Below are 12341 nucleotides of genomic sequence, written 5' to 3'. Positions count from 1 at the left end.
GCAAGAAGGCATTTGGTTTCAGTGTTCATGCTATCTTGAAATCAATCACTTTGTCACAAACTCCAGCAGAGGTAGGATCAGGCCCCTACATAGATGCCAAGAAAACAAACCTTCACAGTTACCAAAACCAATTAGGTTTTCTAATTTCTAAATTGCATTTTCAACCAATACCTCTTTGAAGAGATCACAGACTCATACATGTCACTCACTGGATTGTATATCAGGATAAATCCACAAAGTGAGAACAAGTTACACCATTTGAGAATGTGGCAATTTGGGATTTCTTTTTTTTCTTCTTCCTTCATGCAGAAATGTATGTTTTCAGGAAGCTGGGGAGCTGCAAAGAAGTGACAGGCAATAAATGACAAAACAAACTTGAAAAAGAGGAAGCAGTTGTTACTGCTATGGGAAAATACCATAGGCGATGTTACACCACTTTTTTAAGAGTGCAGTATTTTGAGTCACAATTTCTCTTTCATTCTTCTTCCAGGCAGCATTAAGAGCCAGTATGAAGGGAATTAAAGAAACAATCCATGGTTCTATGAAGTCTAGTGGAAGGTGTCCCTGCCCATGGCAGGGGGTTGGAACTAGATGATCTTTAAGGTCCCTTCCAGCGCAAATCATTCTATGATTCTAAGTTCATGATATCTTGGAGGCTCAAATGTCTTTCAGGTGCTGAAAGAGATACCTAAACTGTAAAGAGACAACACAACATGAGACTAAGAAGGAATAGAGCATTAGTTTTACAGAGTCAAAGCATTCATCTTAAAAGCTGCAGGACAACACCACGTTCCAGCAGAGAGGAACCACGCTCAGACACAGTGGCTCTGTCAGCCATGCCTGTCCATACCCAGTTACTGCCTACATAAGCCAAGGATTAAATTTTCATTTGAGTTGGCTCTTGGGATGTTTTTTTCCAAATTCATTACGATGGAAGTGATAAATCACCACTAGAACCATTTACCACAAGAATATAGATTGGCTGTTAAAATATAAACATTTCAGAGTGCCATTTTTTTTTCCCATGCACAGTAGCTTCATGCAACTTGAATACATAACTTGAGCAACTGCTCAACATTTTGCAAGAGGCGTGAACTTTGCAACACCATGAGCACTTATCCTCGTTAATTGGTGGAGATAAGACTGCTAATCAGCTGAGCCTATCCTATTTATAAAAGAGCTACAGTTAAAACAGCAGCTCTCAGCTGCCCAGGTTCTGCAGCGACCTTGGAAGCTCTGCTTGCTGGTCTGGATGACTAGAACAGACTGGTAACACCTCTTTCCTCCTCTACAGACTCAAGTACCATGAGAAGCAGAAGAGTCTTGGGTCACTTCTGAGCATGTCCTCCCTAACACCACGATCAGAACAGTGTAGCTCAGAACTCTAACCCAGTTTGTGCTTCCTTTCTCCCAGGGAAAAAATAAAGAGAAACGGCAGTAACACTGAGAAATAAGCATAAAAACATACTGCTTTTTTCTACTAAGGCTCCCAGTTCTGGGAAATACAATTTGACCGGCTTTTGATTAACAAAAAAGGTAAGTTAACAAAAATGCTATTGCTTGTTTGATTAATTGCACAGAAGACTGGTGCCTGATACAGAGAGGCTCTGTTCGGTCTCCGTCTACAACCCAAACCTACAGCAGGAGGTATTTCCACTGGACAGGAAACAATTAACAAATTGTCTCTATTAACACCTAACAGGGCTGAAGAACATAGTTCGTACCTCCCGAGCTTCATTTCAGTCTCTGATGACTCAGAATTCCTGAGGAATCATGAGAAATAAAAATGTACCACAGAGTTTAAATTCTGATTAAAATGATGGCACATGAGTGTGACAAACAAGCTATTTGGTCACAAACTACAAAGCCACTGACATAAAGACAGAGAAATGTATGCTACAGCATTGCATTCATTATTCAGGCAGATTACAGACACCTCCAATCCTTACATAAATGTAATTATCCCAATTTTAAAGACTGAACTAGATTAATTGACTTGCACAAGGGTTAACAAATCTGTGGCACGGCTGAGATAAGCAATCAGGAATGTTGGCATGTAGCCCCACACTAGATCCACTTGATAACACAGATCGTCTCTGATAATGTCAGGATAGGATTGAAAGCTGTTGGCAGCCAGTAAAGAAAACTTAGGTAATAGGGAGCAGAGAGATTTTGGAGAAATCTAACACATGAAGAGTAGTATCAAAATGGGCACCCAGGACTTACCTCCTGTCTCACAGCAGGATACAGAGAAGAGACAGTTATGGAGAACAGCTTGGGATACAGCTCGGGGGGTTTTGGGAGGTGCTCCTGTCTCTCTCAGCGTGACTAATGGAGTCTGTTTTTCTGCCTTCAAAACAGATAAAAGCAATTGCTTCCTTCTTTATCAATCTCGTCAAGACTGTAATCTCAGTGATACAGGAAATACCTCTTCGCGTGCACCTGAGAAACATGCAGTCCATATTTTATGGATTTCCAGTTGCTACCCTAATACAAATAAGAATTAAAAAACAGGTCTACCTTTTACTGTTCACAGGAAACCTGGTGATTCTTTTTAGGAAAGACCTTGATTCACAGGAGACCTTGAAAGCAGCTTGATAATTGGGAATTTAAAAAAAACTTCTAGTTGCTTCAGTTTCCCCAGAGAAGACAGAATAAGGTGTTTGATTGGCAAGCACACTGCTGCAGCACTGAACTTCAAGCCAAGTTACTAGCTAGATGTGCAGTCCAGAGGAATTAATTCTGTTTTCTGTAGGAAACACCCCTTAAACCTTTACTAGGCTAAACTTTCACATTGACAAAGCCAATGTTGTCCACAATTCCAAGTGGAGAGACTAAAGGGAACTCTAGGGAAAAACTTCTCTGGGTTCTTTATTAAATACCTTCGCTCTGACTGTTTGGGGAGGTCAGGGCAATGCCCCCAAGCCACCAGTGCTTCCAACATTCATGACAGGAATAGAGGAGAGATGTCAGAACCTGGCCTTGCAGAATTCTAGGTGTCTCAGTATTTCAAGGCTTATTTGAATCACCAAGGCTATCATCGGAACACACCCCATCACCATAACAAACAGCTACAAGATACTCAAATTGCAACTGCAGCTACTAGTTGGCTTTTGATAGCAAGGACAGCTGGTTGTTCTGGGTCCTTTACTTGCTAGAACCCACCCAAGTCAAACAAGTAAGATAAACAGCTTATTGTAATAATGGAGGAAGTTGGGTCACAAGCTTTCATAATTGCCCAAACTTTGAAAACAGTCTGATGAGCAGCAGCAAAGAAACAGAGTAAGATAGTTCCTTTACATCTGATTCCTCTTTGTTATCATATGTTATCAGTCACATTGACATCTGGAGACCGTTACGCAGCTATGGAATGATTTTAAATAGCAAGAGGCACAAGTTCAACGGGTGACATGAAAAGTAAAATGGCCAAACCCTGTTGTTGTCACTAGGAAGGGTTAGCAAGTGAAAGAATTACCACTGCATGTTTTTCTTGCTTAAGTGCTGTATGGGTATGAAATACTACACTCTTGTTCCAAAGAGAATGTAGATGGAAGACTCATTCTTATGTTTAAGTTACCACAACAAAACCTTATCACATACTGGCTGACTACAATTAGTACCAGGTGCCCTGCAAACATGCACATTCATTACTGCAGTGCATAACACTTAAATTTCTGCTCTGAAAGTCAGTAGGGAGCCAATTTGAAGCTTGGTCATTAACAAAAATTTCCTTGCTGCCCTAAGATGCCACAGTTCTGAGTCCAACAGCTTTATTGTCCACAATCAGCAAAGTTATTGGTACCTTCTTACTATATGGCTCTAAAGCCTCTGGAAGTAAGTGCTCCTTTGCCGTGGTTGGCTTATCAGAGAGTACTCTTGTATTAAACACCATTAAAAAAACTCACCAGTCCCTGGATTAAAAAAGTTTCTCTTCCTCTTAATTTTTCTTGTAATTGAGGCTCTTTGTTCCTTTGACCTTTAGGTTTGTGCTGTCCTATGAGTTATCTAATAACACAAGAAAGAATCCTCACCAGTGACGTGGTATCACCATGACACTTTTTATTTTTTTTTTTTGATAAACCTAAAATCTTGATGGAAGAACTTTGAAAGTATGTGTCTGGATCCTGATTTGCTGATGAGGGTCCTCTGGAGCCAGCTTGCTTTTCACCAAGAGGTGAGCCAAACCAAGGCCAATGCCAACACAACATGGACTTGAAAAGACAGAATTAGTGCTTGGAAAAAAATCTATGCAAAGGCAAAACTTAAATATAATTCTGAAAAGAGAAATGTAAAAACAGTTGCTGTGACCAATACAACACAAATTCAGAGGAAACCAGTCTGGAATCCAAAAGCTTCAATGTAAAATAGGATTAATTGTGAATATAAGCCTTACATCACACCCTTCTAACTGTCAAAAACAGAAATGAAAAGAGACTAGTTTCTGCCAACTACCGGTTCATTTGCATTAGAATTCTCTATACCCCAGCATTATTAACATTTTTCTTTTCATGTATTCAATTCCCTTGTATTTTGCAGATGCTCAGATCACAGATGCATTTGAAAACCTTTCCATTCAAAACCTTTGTTCTAGTTCTCCAAAAGCCACAGAAAGGTGATGAAGATATCCTTTTCCTTTGCACAAAAGAAAACATACCTACCAAATACCCCCTATTAAAAGAACAGCCTGCTCTATAGTTAAATGATCCTTTTTTTCACAGAAAAGAGCAAGGTAATTTTTCAGATAAAAGAATGACACACTCGAGATCTGCACCTGCATTTACAATAGCCTGGGTAAAATTACTGGTCTAATACCTCAGACAGAAGGCTTAGGGTGACTGTGGACCCCAGGGAAACATGTCCTTTCCCCAAGACATTTGCACTAGAAAAAGAACCAGAAAGCAGCACTGGTCTGTTCTTGTAGAACTGAGTTGTTCTCATTACTAACTAGATACACTTAGGCACCAGTTTACCTTCCCTCTTCATTCACAGATGATTTTTCAGGCAGCTATTTAAAGAAAAAAAAAAAGCAAAATAATATCCATGCATATTGCTATCTCCCACCAGACCTATGTGTCTGCCTCATTCCCCTCTTCCTTAAAGACTGTTTCTTTTTAAAGAGATATATTTCTGTTTCCTGTGGCTGCTGATTTCTTCCTCTACTGCTGGACGACAAAGTTTCCAGCATTTCCAGTTCCAGCAGTGTTGCCTGTTAACCTTGAAAGATTTCCAGTAAGCATGGCTGATCCTGAATCACACGTTCGCTTCCTGTTTTGTTGCTCAGTATTCACCTGTTGTGAGACAGCACGTTAGTTATTCAGAAAACATTTCAGTAACCAGGTCAGCAATGTAATGTTTAAGTCTACTACTGAACAACTCCTAATCACTGGAAAATAGGACTTGGCAGTACCTCAAGAGGTCATACATTCCTCTGCCCCAAGGCAGGATCAATTTTATCCCTCATGTCTAGCAGACATCTACCAAAACTGTCCCTAAAGTTTGCTAATGGTATAAAGAAACACTACAGCAACCTAAGGCTATATTTCAGTGTTACTCATAACTATTACATTAAGCAGCATTTTCTAGGGCAAAACTTCCTTGATACATTCTGAACTCCCATTACTTTTTGCTCTATTCAAAGACATGGGAAAAAAAAAATATATATTCCATTAATTCCAGCAGCCTTTTACACAAAATCTTATGTTTCTTCTCAGTCTTCTTTTCTTTAGACTGAAACACTTCTATTATTTGAACAGTCCTTACATAGAACGATATCTAAATCGCTGATATTTTCATTGCAGTCTTCCAGATATTTTGCAGTTTGTCCATGTTTTCTTGAAGAACAGCACCTGAAATTGCAACCATTACTCTGTCTGGGGAACTATCCCTGTATCAGAAGAGAAAGTTACTTCAGAAGGCTCGCGGGGATAATTGCATTTGTACAACCTAGCATGACGTTAGCCTTTTCTGCAGCGGCATGACATTGTTGACTCATTTAGCTGGGGATCTGTTTTAATTCTGTGATCCTTATCTGAAGCACTGTTGCTTATCTTTGTCTTCCCCTGTTTGTATTTTTGCATTTTATTATTTCTCCTAAGTGAGGCAGTACTTTTTTCTACCGACTGTCATGTATTTTTTCTGGACATTTCTCTGATTGAGCTAATCCCTACAGATTTCAGTGTTCTCCAACATATTGATAGTCCCATCCAATCTCACATTATCTACTCAAAGATGAGTAAATGATAAAGGTTTTCCACACATATTTTGCAAGTTAAGTTTTAAAGTAACTGATTTTTTAAAACATTTATTTGCTAAAAGACTTAAAATGTTAAAAGTATATGAAATAGATGAGAAATTCTCAAGTTAATATTTCCCTTTTCAAACACCTGGAGCAACAACTCTTAGCCAGTTTGATTTGTCACGTAGAACTTTCTTGGGTGCAAAGCTTGTGCCAGTTAGAATGACCACAGCAGGACATATACGCATTGGCAGAGCAGATGCAATGCTGTTGGCCTGTGACTATGTCTGTAACTGCTTCCCCTTACACTGAGCTGGTGCACATAAACGAATGCAGAACACTAGAATCATGGATGTAACCCTGCACACTTTTGCTTGGTACCAATTCTCATTCTTTACTTGTTCTGGAGTTGCCCTGTGGCTTCTAGTATTGGAATTCCTACAGTCTGCAGTCACCTCTCAGGGCTTGTCAGGTATTTCGCAGGCTCAGGCGACAGTATACACTGCTCTTTGGGATGTGGGACTTCAGGGCAGAAGAAGTGGGTGTCCCCAAACACGGCTGTGACACAGGCAGTGGCAGAAGGTGCAACTGCTGCTGCTCCTATTACACGCTGCTCCGCAACTGGACAGAGGCAGGCAGGGAGCACGAAATCCTAGAAACCAGGAGAGAGCTACTGTACAAATGGCAGCAGTGCCCTCTAGCGTTTATGAGATGGTGCAAAGTTCTTAATTGAGCGTTTTAATCAAGCTCTAAAAGGTTCACGGGTTCAAGCAAAAAAAGGTGAAGTGTATGACGAAGCTCAGTGACGCTACTGACACAACCTCTGTGAGAGCAGACGGGCCATCAGCCAGGTGCAGCTCATTTTTGTGTCTTTCTCAGACTGTTCCCTGCAAGCAATTTTTAAGTCAGCCCAGTTTGGAACACACAAAAGGTTGGCTTTGCTAGTCCTTTACAAATTGGCTGTAAAGATCGAGAGTACGGTAGAAGTAGTACCTCCCCATCATACTTCATGTCTATAAATGAACGTAGAGACATTCGGGAAAGCAGCGTGTTTTGCCATGGCATGTAAGAGAGCCAGAAGGATGCAGTAAGAGTTTGCATTGTAGGTTCTACAAAGGGGTATTGTCTGTAATGGTATTTCCTAACAATAGCAGTTGTATATCCCCAAACCACTGCGAAATACAAGAGTCTCTGGAAACATGCAGAGGGGCATATTTCCTGGTATAGGTCATGGATTGGAAAAATTATGCCGGCCTGAGCATTTTCTTACCATCTTTCATCAAAGTGGCATCTTACCATGCATTTTAAACTACTACACACACCATAAAGTCACTAGCAATCAGTAAATTCCTAGTAGGTTTTGTATAGTTGCTGGCACTCCTATTTTGAAGTAAAAACCTGTCTCACAATTTAAGACTTTGTTCATAGGGTTTTGTTATGTATTTAATTTCTCTACTCAGAATATAATCATGTGACCCACTGATGTAATATAAAATACAGATGATCTTGGACAACATGAAGACCCTTAACAGCATACTAAACTTAAATGTAGGTCTGTTTACCTTCTTGTGTGTTAGTAGCTTGTCATGTTTGCAGTGTTTTTGTAGGATCCTCTTGGAAGCGTCAGATCTCAGAATTGGTGGGCCGAGCCTGTTGTGGAAAAAGAGAATCCACCTCTCTCCAGGGAGGTATGGGTCTATGCAAATCAGACCCTAGCAGGAAAAATAACAGGGGAAAAAAACTGACAAGAACAAGGGATCAAGGTTAGAAGGGTAAGAAAGAGTAATGCAGGAGGTTCAGACAATATTAACAAGTCCATGAAAGGCTTATGAAATTAAGAGCTGGTCTCTAGAGAAGCTCTGCCCTTCTGGATGAGTAGACCAGTGAAGCTTTGCCCTGCTATGAGTTGGGTGATTAAACCAGAGAATGAAAGAAGGCCCAAGTTTCAGAGAACTTCACCCTGTTGAGCTTTCTTCTCTCAACTAACAGGTCTGAAAGATAGGTTTTGAGAAGAACACATCATACGCTGTTTGGAACAACATTCTTATTATCTGTAAAGTGAAACAGGAGAAAAAAAGTTAGGCTTTCTCCAGGGATGAACCGCAGTAACATGTACAAAAAAAAATCCCAGATACCTTAACGCTGCATGCTCTTTAGTGCGGTATTAGATGCATTTCCAAGGTGTCCACCACGACAGGGCTAGGGCATATAAGATATTTCCTACTCCTGAGTTTACCTTACTGTGAAGATTTATCTTCACATATCATTAAAAGATAAGACAAGTGTTCTCACAGGGTTAGTGCAACAAGGAAGACCACATTGTGGTATTTAGAATCACTCAGAGCTGTTATGCCCCAACTACGGCAGGGCGGCCAGCTGTAACGAGGGACTAGCAGTTGCCATCCTATGCATCATCAGGAGGACACGGGCCAGCTTGAGCGGGGCCAGAGAAGACCACAAAGATGCTCGGGGGGCTGGAGCACCTCCCCTGTGAGGACAGGCTGAGAGAGTTGGGGGGGGTTCAGCTGTGGAAGAGAAGGCTCCGGGGAGACCTTAGAGTGGCCTCCCAGGACTGAAAGGGGCTACAGGAAAGGGGGAGGGACTCTTGATCATGGGGTGTAGGGATAGGGTATGGGGTGATGGTTTTAAACTGAAAGAGGACAGATTTAGATTAGCTATGAGGAAGAAATTCTTCCCTGAGGGTGGCGAGACACTGACACAGGTTGCCCAGAGAAGCTGTGGCTGCCCCCTCCCTGGAAGGGTTCAAGGCCAGGTTGGACGGGGCTTTGGGCAACCTGGGCTAGTGGAAGGTGACCCTGCCTGGGGCAGGGGGCTGGGACTAGATGGTCTTTAAGGTCCCTTCCAACCCAAACCAGTCTGTGTTTCTATGGTACCCCATTTGCCCTTGGGCCAGACGTTGACATTGAGGAAGACCCTTGCAAGGCAGCACGGATCACTCTGGGACAATTCCCAGGCTAAACTGGGCATCAACACCAGGAGGCAGCAGAAGCTGCACCTGCTGCTCTCACACCAGGGACATTCGATTCAATGCAAAGTCAAATTCCATTCCATTGTGCAGCACCCCAGGTACAGCAGACTAGTGTGGTTTTTCATGCTCATCATGGGATGATATCTTGCAAAAGATCACATGGAGGCAAATACATCAGTTATATCCATTTTCAAGATCGTGCCGCACTATGTTCTGTGTGTGCACAGAAGTGTGCCAGTGCTCACCAACTGACTCGTGGAACCGAGCACCTCATGTTACTCATATTCAAACTGCTATTTTCTCCACATTTTAAACACGTTCCCCTAACATGGTCAATTCCATGATATGAAATCACAAGAGCATATTTTTTTTTTTTTGTAGAAAAGAGTTTAAGTTTTAGCTCTCTTTTAATACATATCCATAAAAATAATAAATACCCTCCACTAACCTTCACCTATGGCAAGGCAGTGTGTATAAAAGCTCCCTACTTCGGCAATTACATTAGCAGCATGATGCTGCAGTGGGATCAGGATTTAATTGTACGGGGTTCTGCCACAAAGTAATAGGAATCAAAATTAATAGCTAAAAAGCTTCTGATGAACTTTAGGGTCTTGTTCCCTTACATGTCTCATTTCTGTTTCCTTTCATAAAATACATCGGGAAATTCATGCACATGCTGTCAAACATCACACTGAAACCAAAACTTCAAATTTCAATGCAAGTGACCAGAAATCAAACTACTTAGATATAATTAACGATAGTTAGTTATACAGTTGACTACAGTTGACTACGATGTCAGAAGTCAGATCCCAAATGTCATACAAGCCTAGGAAAAGCGGTATTTGCTGTTCACATATGGCATGATCTTAAATTCCCAGCAGCTAGAGTCTGTCCCTGACCACTCATGCAAGCAAAGCTCCTAAAATAATGCATGGCACTACTACAAATTAGTTCTTAATGCACCTGCTTTCCACCAGGATCACAAGTCTCTCGATTTCACTCAGCAGTAGTACAGGTAGCCATTCTGAAAAGGGCAGGATACAAATTAGAATCACTTGCAGGCTGTTTCACCAATGGATCCTAAATAGCACTGGACTAATAATGAAAGTTGCTGGCTTTGTGACATGGAAAAGGCAGGGGGGAAAGGGGGGTGAAGGAAAGCTCCAAGTAACTTTCAGATGTGATGCAGCTGCCCAGTTATGTAACTCTTCAAAGAGCCCGGACAATTATTTTAGGGTCTGGTCTTCCTCCACAGAGCTGAATTTCCATACTGCAAAGCATTAAAGCCTCTCAAACAATACCAAGAAAAATAGGGCTCTCATCTGAGTAGGAGGAATAGGCTCATAAATCCCCTTGATATAATTGCAGAGGATGTCCTGTGAAGAACTCAGCCAAACACAACTCCTAAGATTACCTCTCTCTACTAGAATAAACTGTAAAATTAAGAATATTTGTGCTTTATCTGGCTTACATCCAAATGTATTACAGTTGACATTTCCTCCAACAGTACGAGAATGTCATGCTAATCCCACCCTGATCCTGTTGCCATCATCTTTTGCTGCTCACTAGAGTGATTCTGCATGGCGGAAAATGACGGCAACTGCCAAGATTCATCAGCCTGAGCAAGCGGACGTCAGACAGGAAGAGCAAACGCAGAGGAATACTCTTCTCACTGAACACAGAACTGCAGGTCAGGGAGCCAGCCTGTGTTCCAACTCGGCCATTACATGACCAGGGTAAATACAAGCATCTCCATGCCACGGGCTCCCTGTATGCAAAATGGAGGAAACTCCTTCCTCACGGGAGTGATTAAATCTGCTGGGAGGTTTTTGCCTTTTTAGCTGGAGAGATTATACACAGGCATTGCGTTATCAAGTTGACAGAGTAGTTCAAAAGGGCACGTGCAGGTTTGGCAAGGGATTTCTTACTTCAGTTCTTAAAAAAAAAAATGTTGAAAATAGTTCAGATAAAGAGGCTTCTTTGCAAACATCACACTACTGCAGTATAACTGCAAAAGAAAGCTAAACTGCCTGCTATTGCTGGCATTGCTGCTTGCCATTCAAATTGTAAACAGTAAAGCATTAGAAATAGTGTAAGTTAAACTATTCAGAACCAAGATGGGGACAGAAAGGTTTTGAAGTTCTTCGTTAACACTGCTAACCTTAACTGCACATTTTCTGCCCAGTGTTCACCACAAATTTTAATTGATGATGCAGGTTGAAGTGCAAAGAACTGACAGAATAATTTGGAATCTAAGGGGGAGGGGGATACCGCTGCCACACCGTAAAACAGGCCCAAGAGCTTTACTTTGTGTTTTTAGTAGCGAATGAGAAGCTAGCGCTGTTAATTTAAGCTCTACAGCTTGGTGAGGAACTTTCACTTTTACCAGGATCAGAGCTGAGGTCAGACGACCGCCTGGCTCCCATCTGGTATTTCTGGTTAAGTTCCTCTTTGCATATAGAACTGTGACAAGCTTTGAAGAGCGATTCTTTTGCTTATGAAAGTTTAACCTTCAATTCTGATAAGCTGTTCCTTGAAGTCTATCTGTAATTGCTCCATTTCCTGTCACCATGTCTGATGCTATCACTTGATTGAAATAAGCCATGGGAGGAGGAAGATAGAACTGCTCAACAGAATCATTTTTTAATTCCAACATCACTTTAGAACTGCCACTGACACCAGCCTGGCCAATGCATCTCACTCATTTTCCCCAACACTGAATGTTCTTAGGTCTTCAGCCTTCCTTTATAATTCAGTAACACCTCATACCCCGGGCAATTCTTTCGCATTACTTGACAGCATGAACCTGGGACAAGATTTGACAAGCTTTTTGGAATGCAGTGGGTTAAACACACATCTGAGACAAGTAGTAGATGAAATACAGAATTGTTCAATTAAGTGATGCAGTCATCCTTGGAAGAGCTCCCAGATCTCTCATTAGTGCAAACTGGTGTCCATCACTCCCGGAGCTGTCACTCCTTGAATACTTATTGTTCATTCAAGAGCTCACATCGCCACTATGCAAAGAACAGCAGCTGTTTAACAGTTAAACAGCTCCTATGCTCTACCAGAAAACATGGAGGCACCTGGAGGGGCCAAAGGGAAGGTGGAACTGGT

Source organism: Strix uralensis, chromosome 23 (assembly GCF_047716275.1).
Source record: "Strix uralensis isolate ZFMK-TIS-50842 chromosome 23, bStrUra1, whole genome shotgun sequence".
Taxonomy (NCBI): Eukaryota; Metazoa; Chordata; class Aves; order Strigiformes; family Strigidae; genus Strix; species Strix uralensis.
This window is presented reverse-complemented; position numbering follows the sequence as displayed.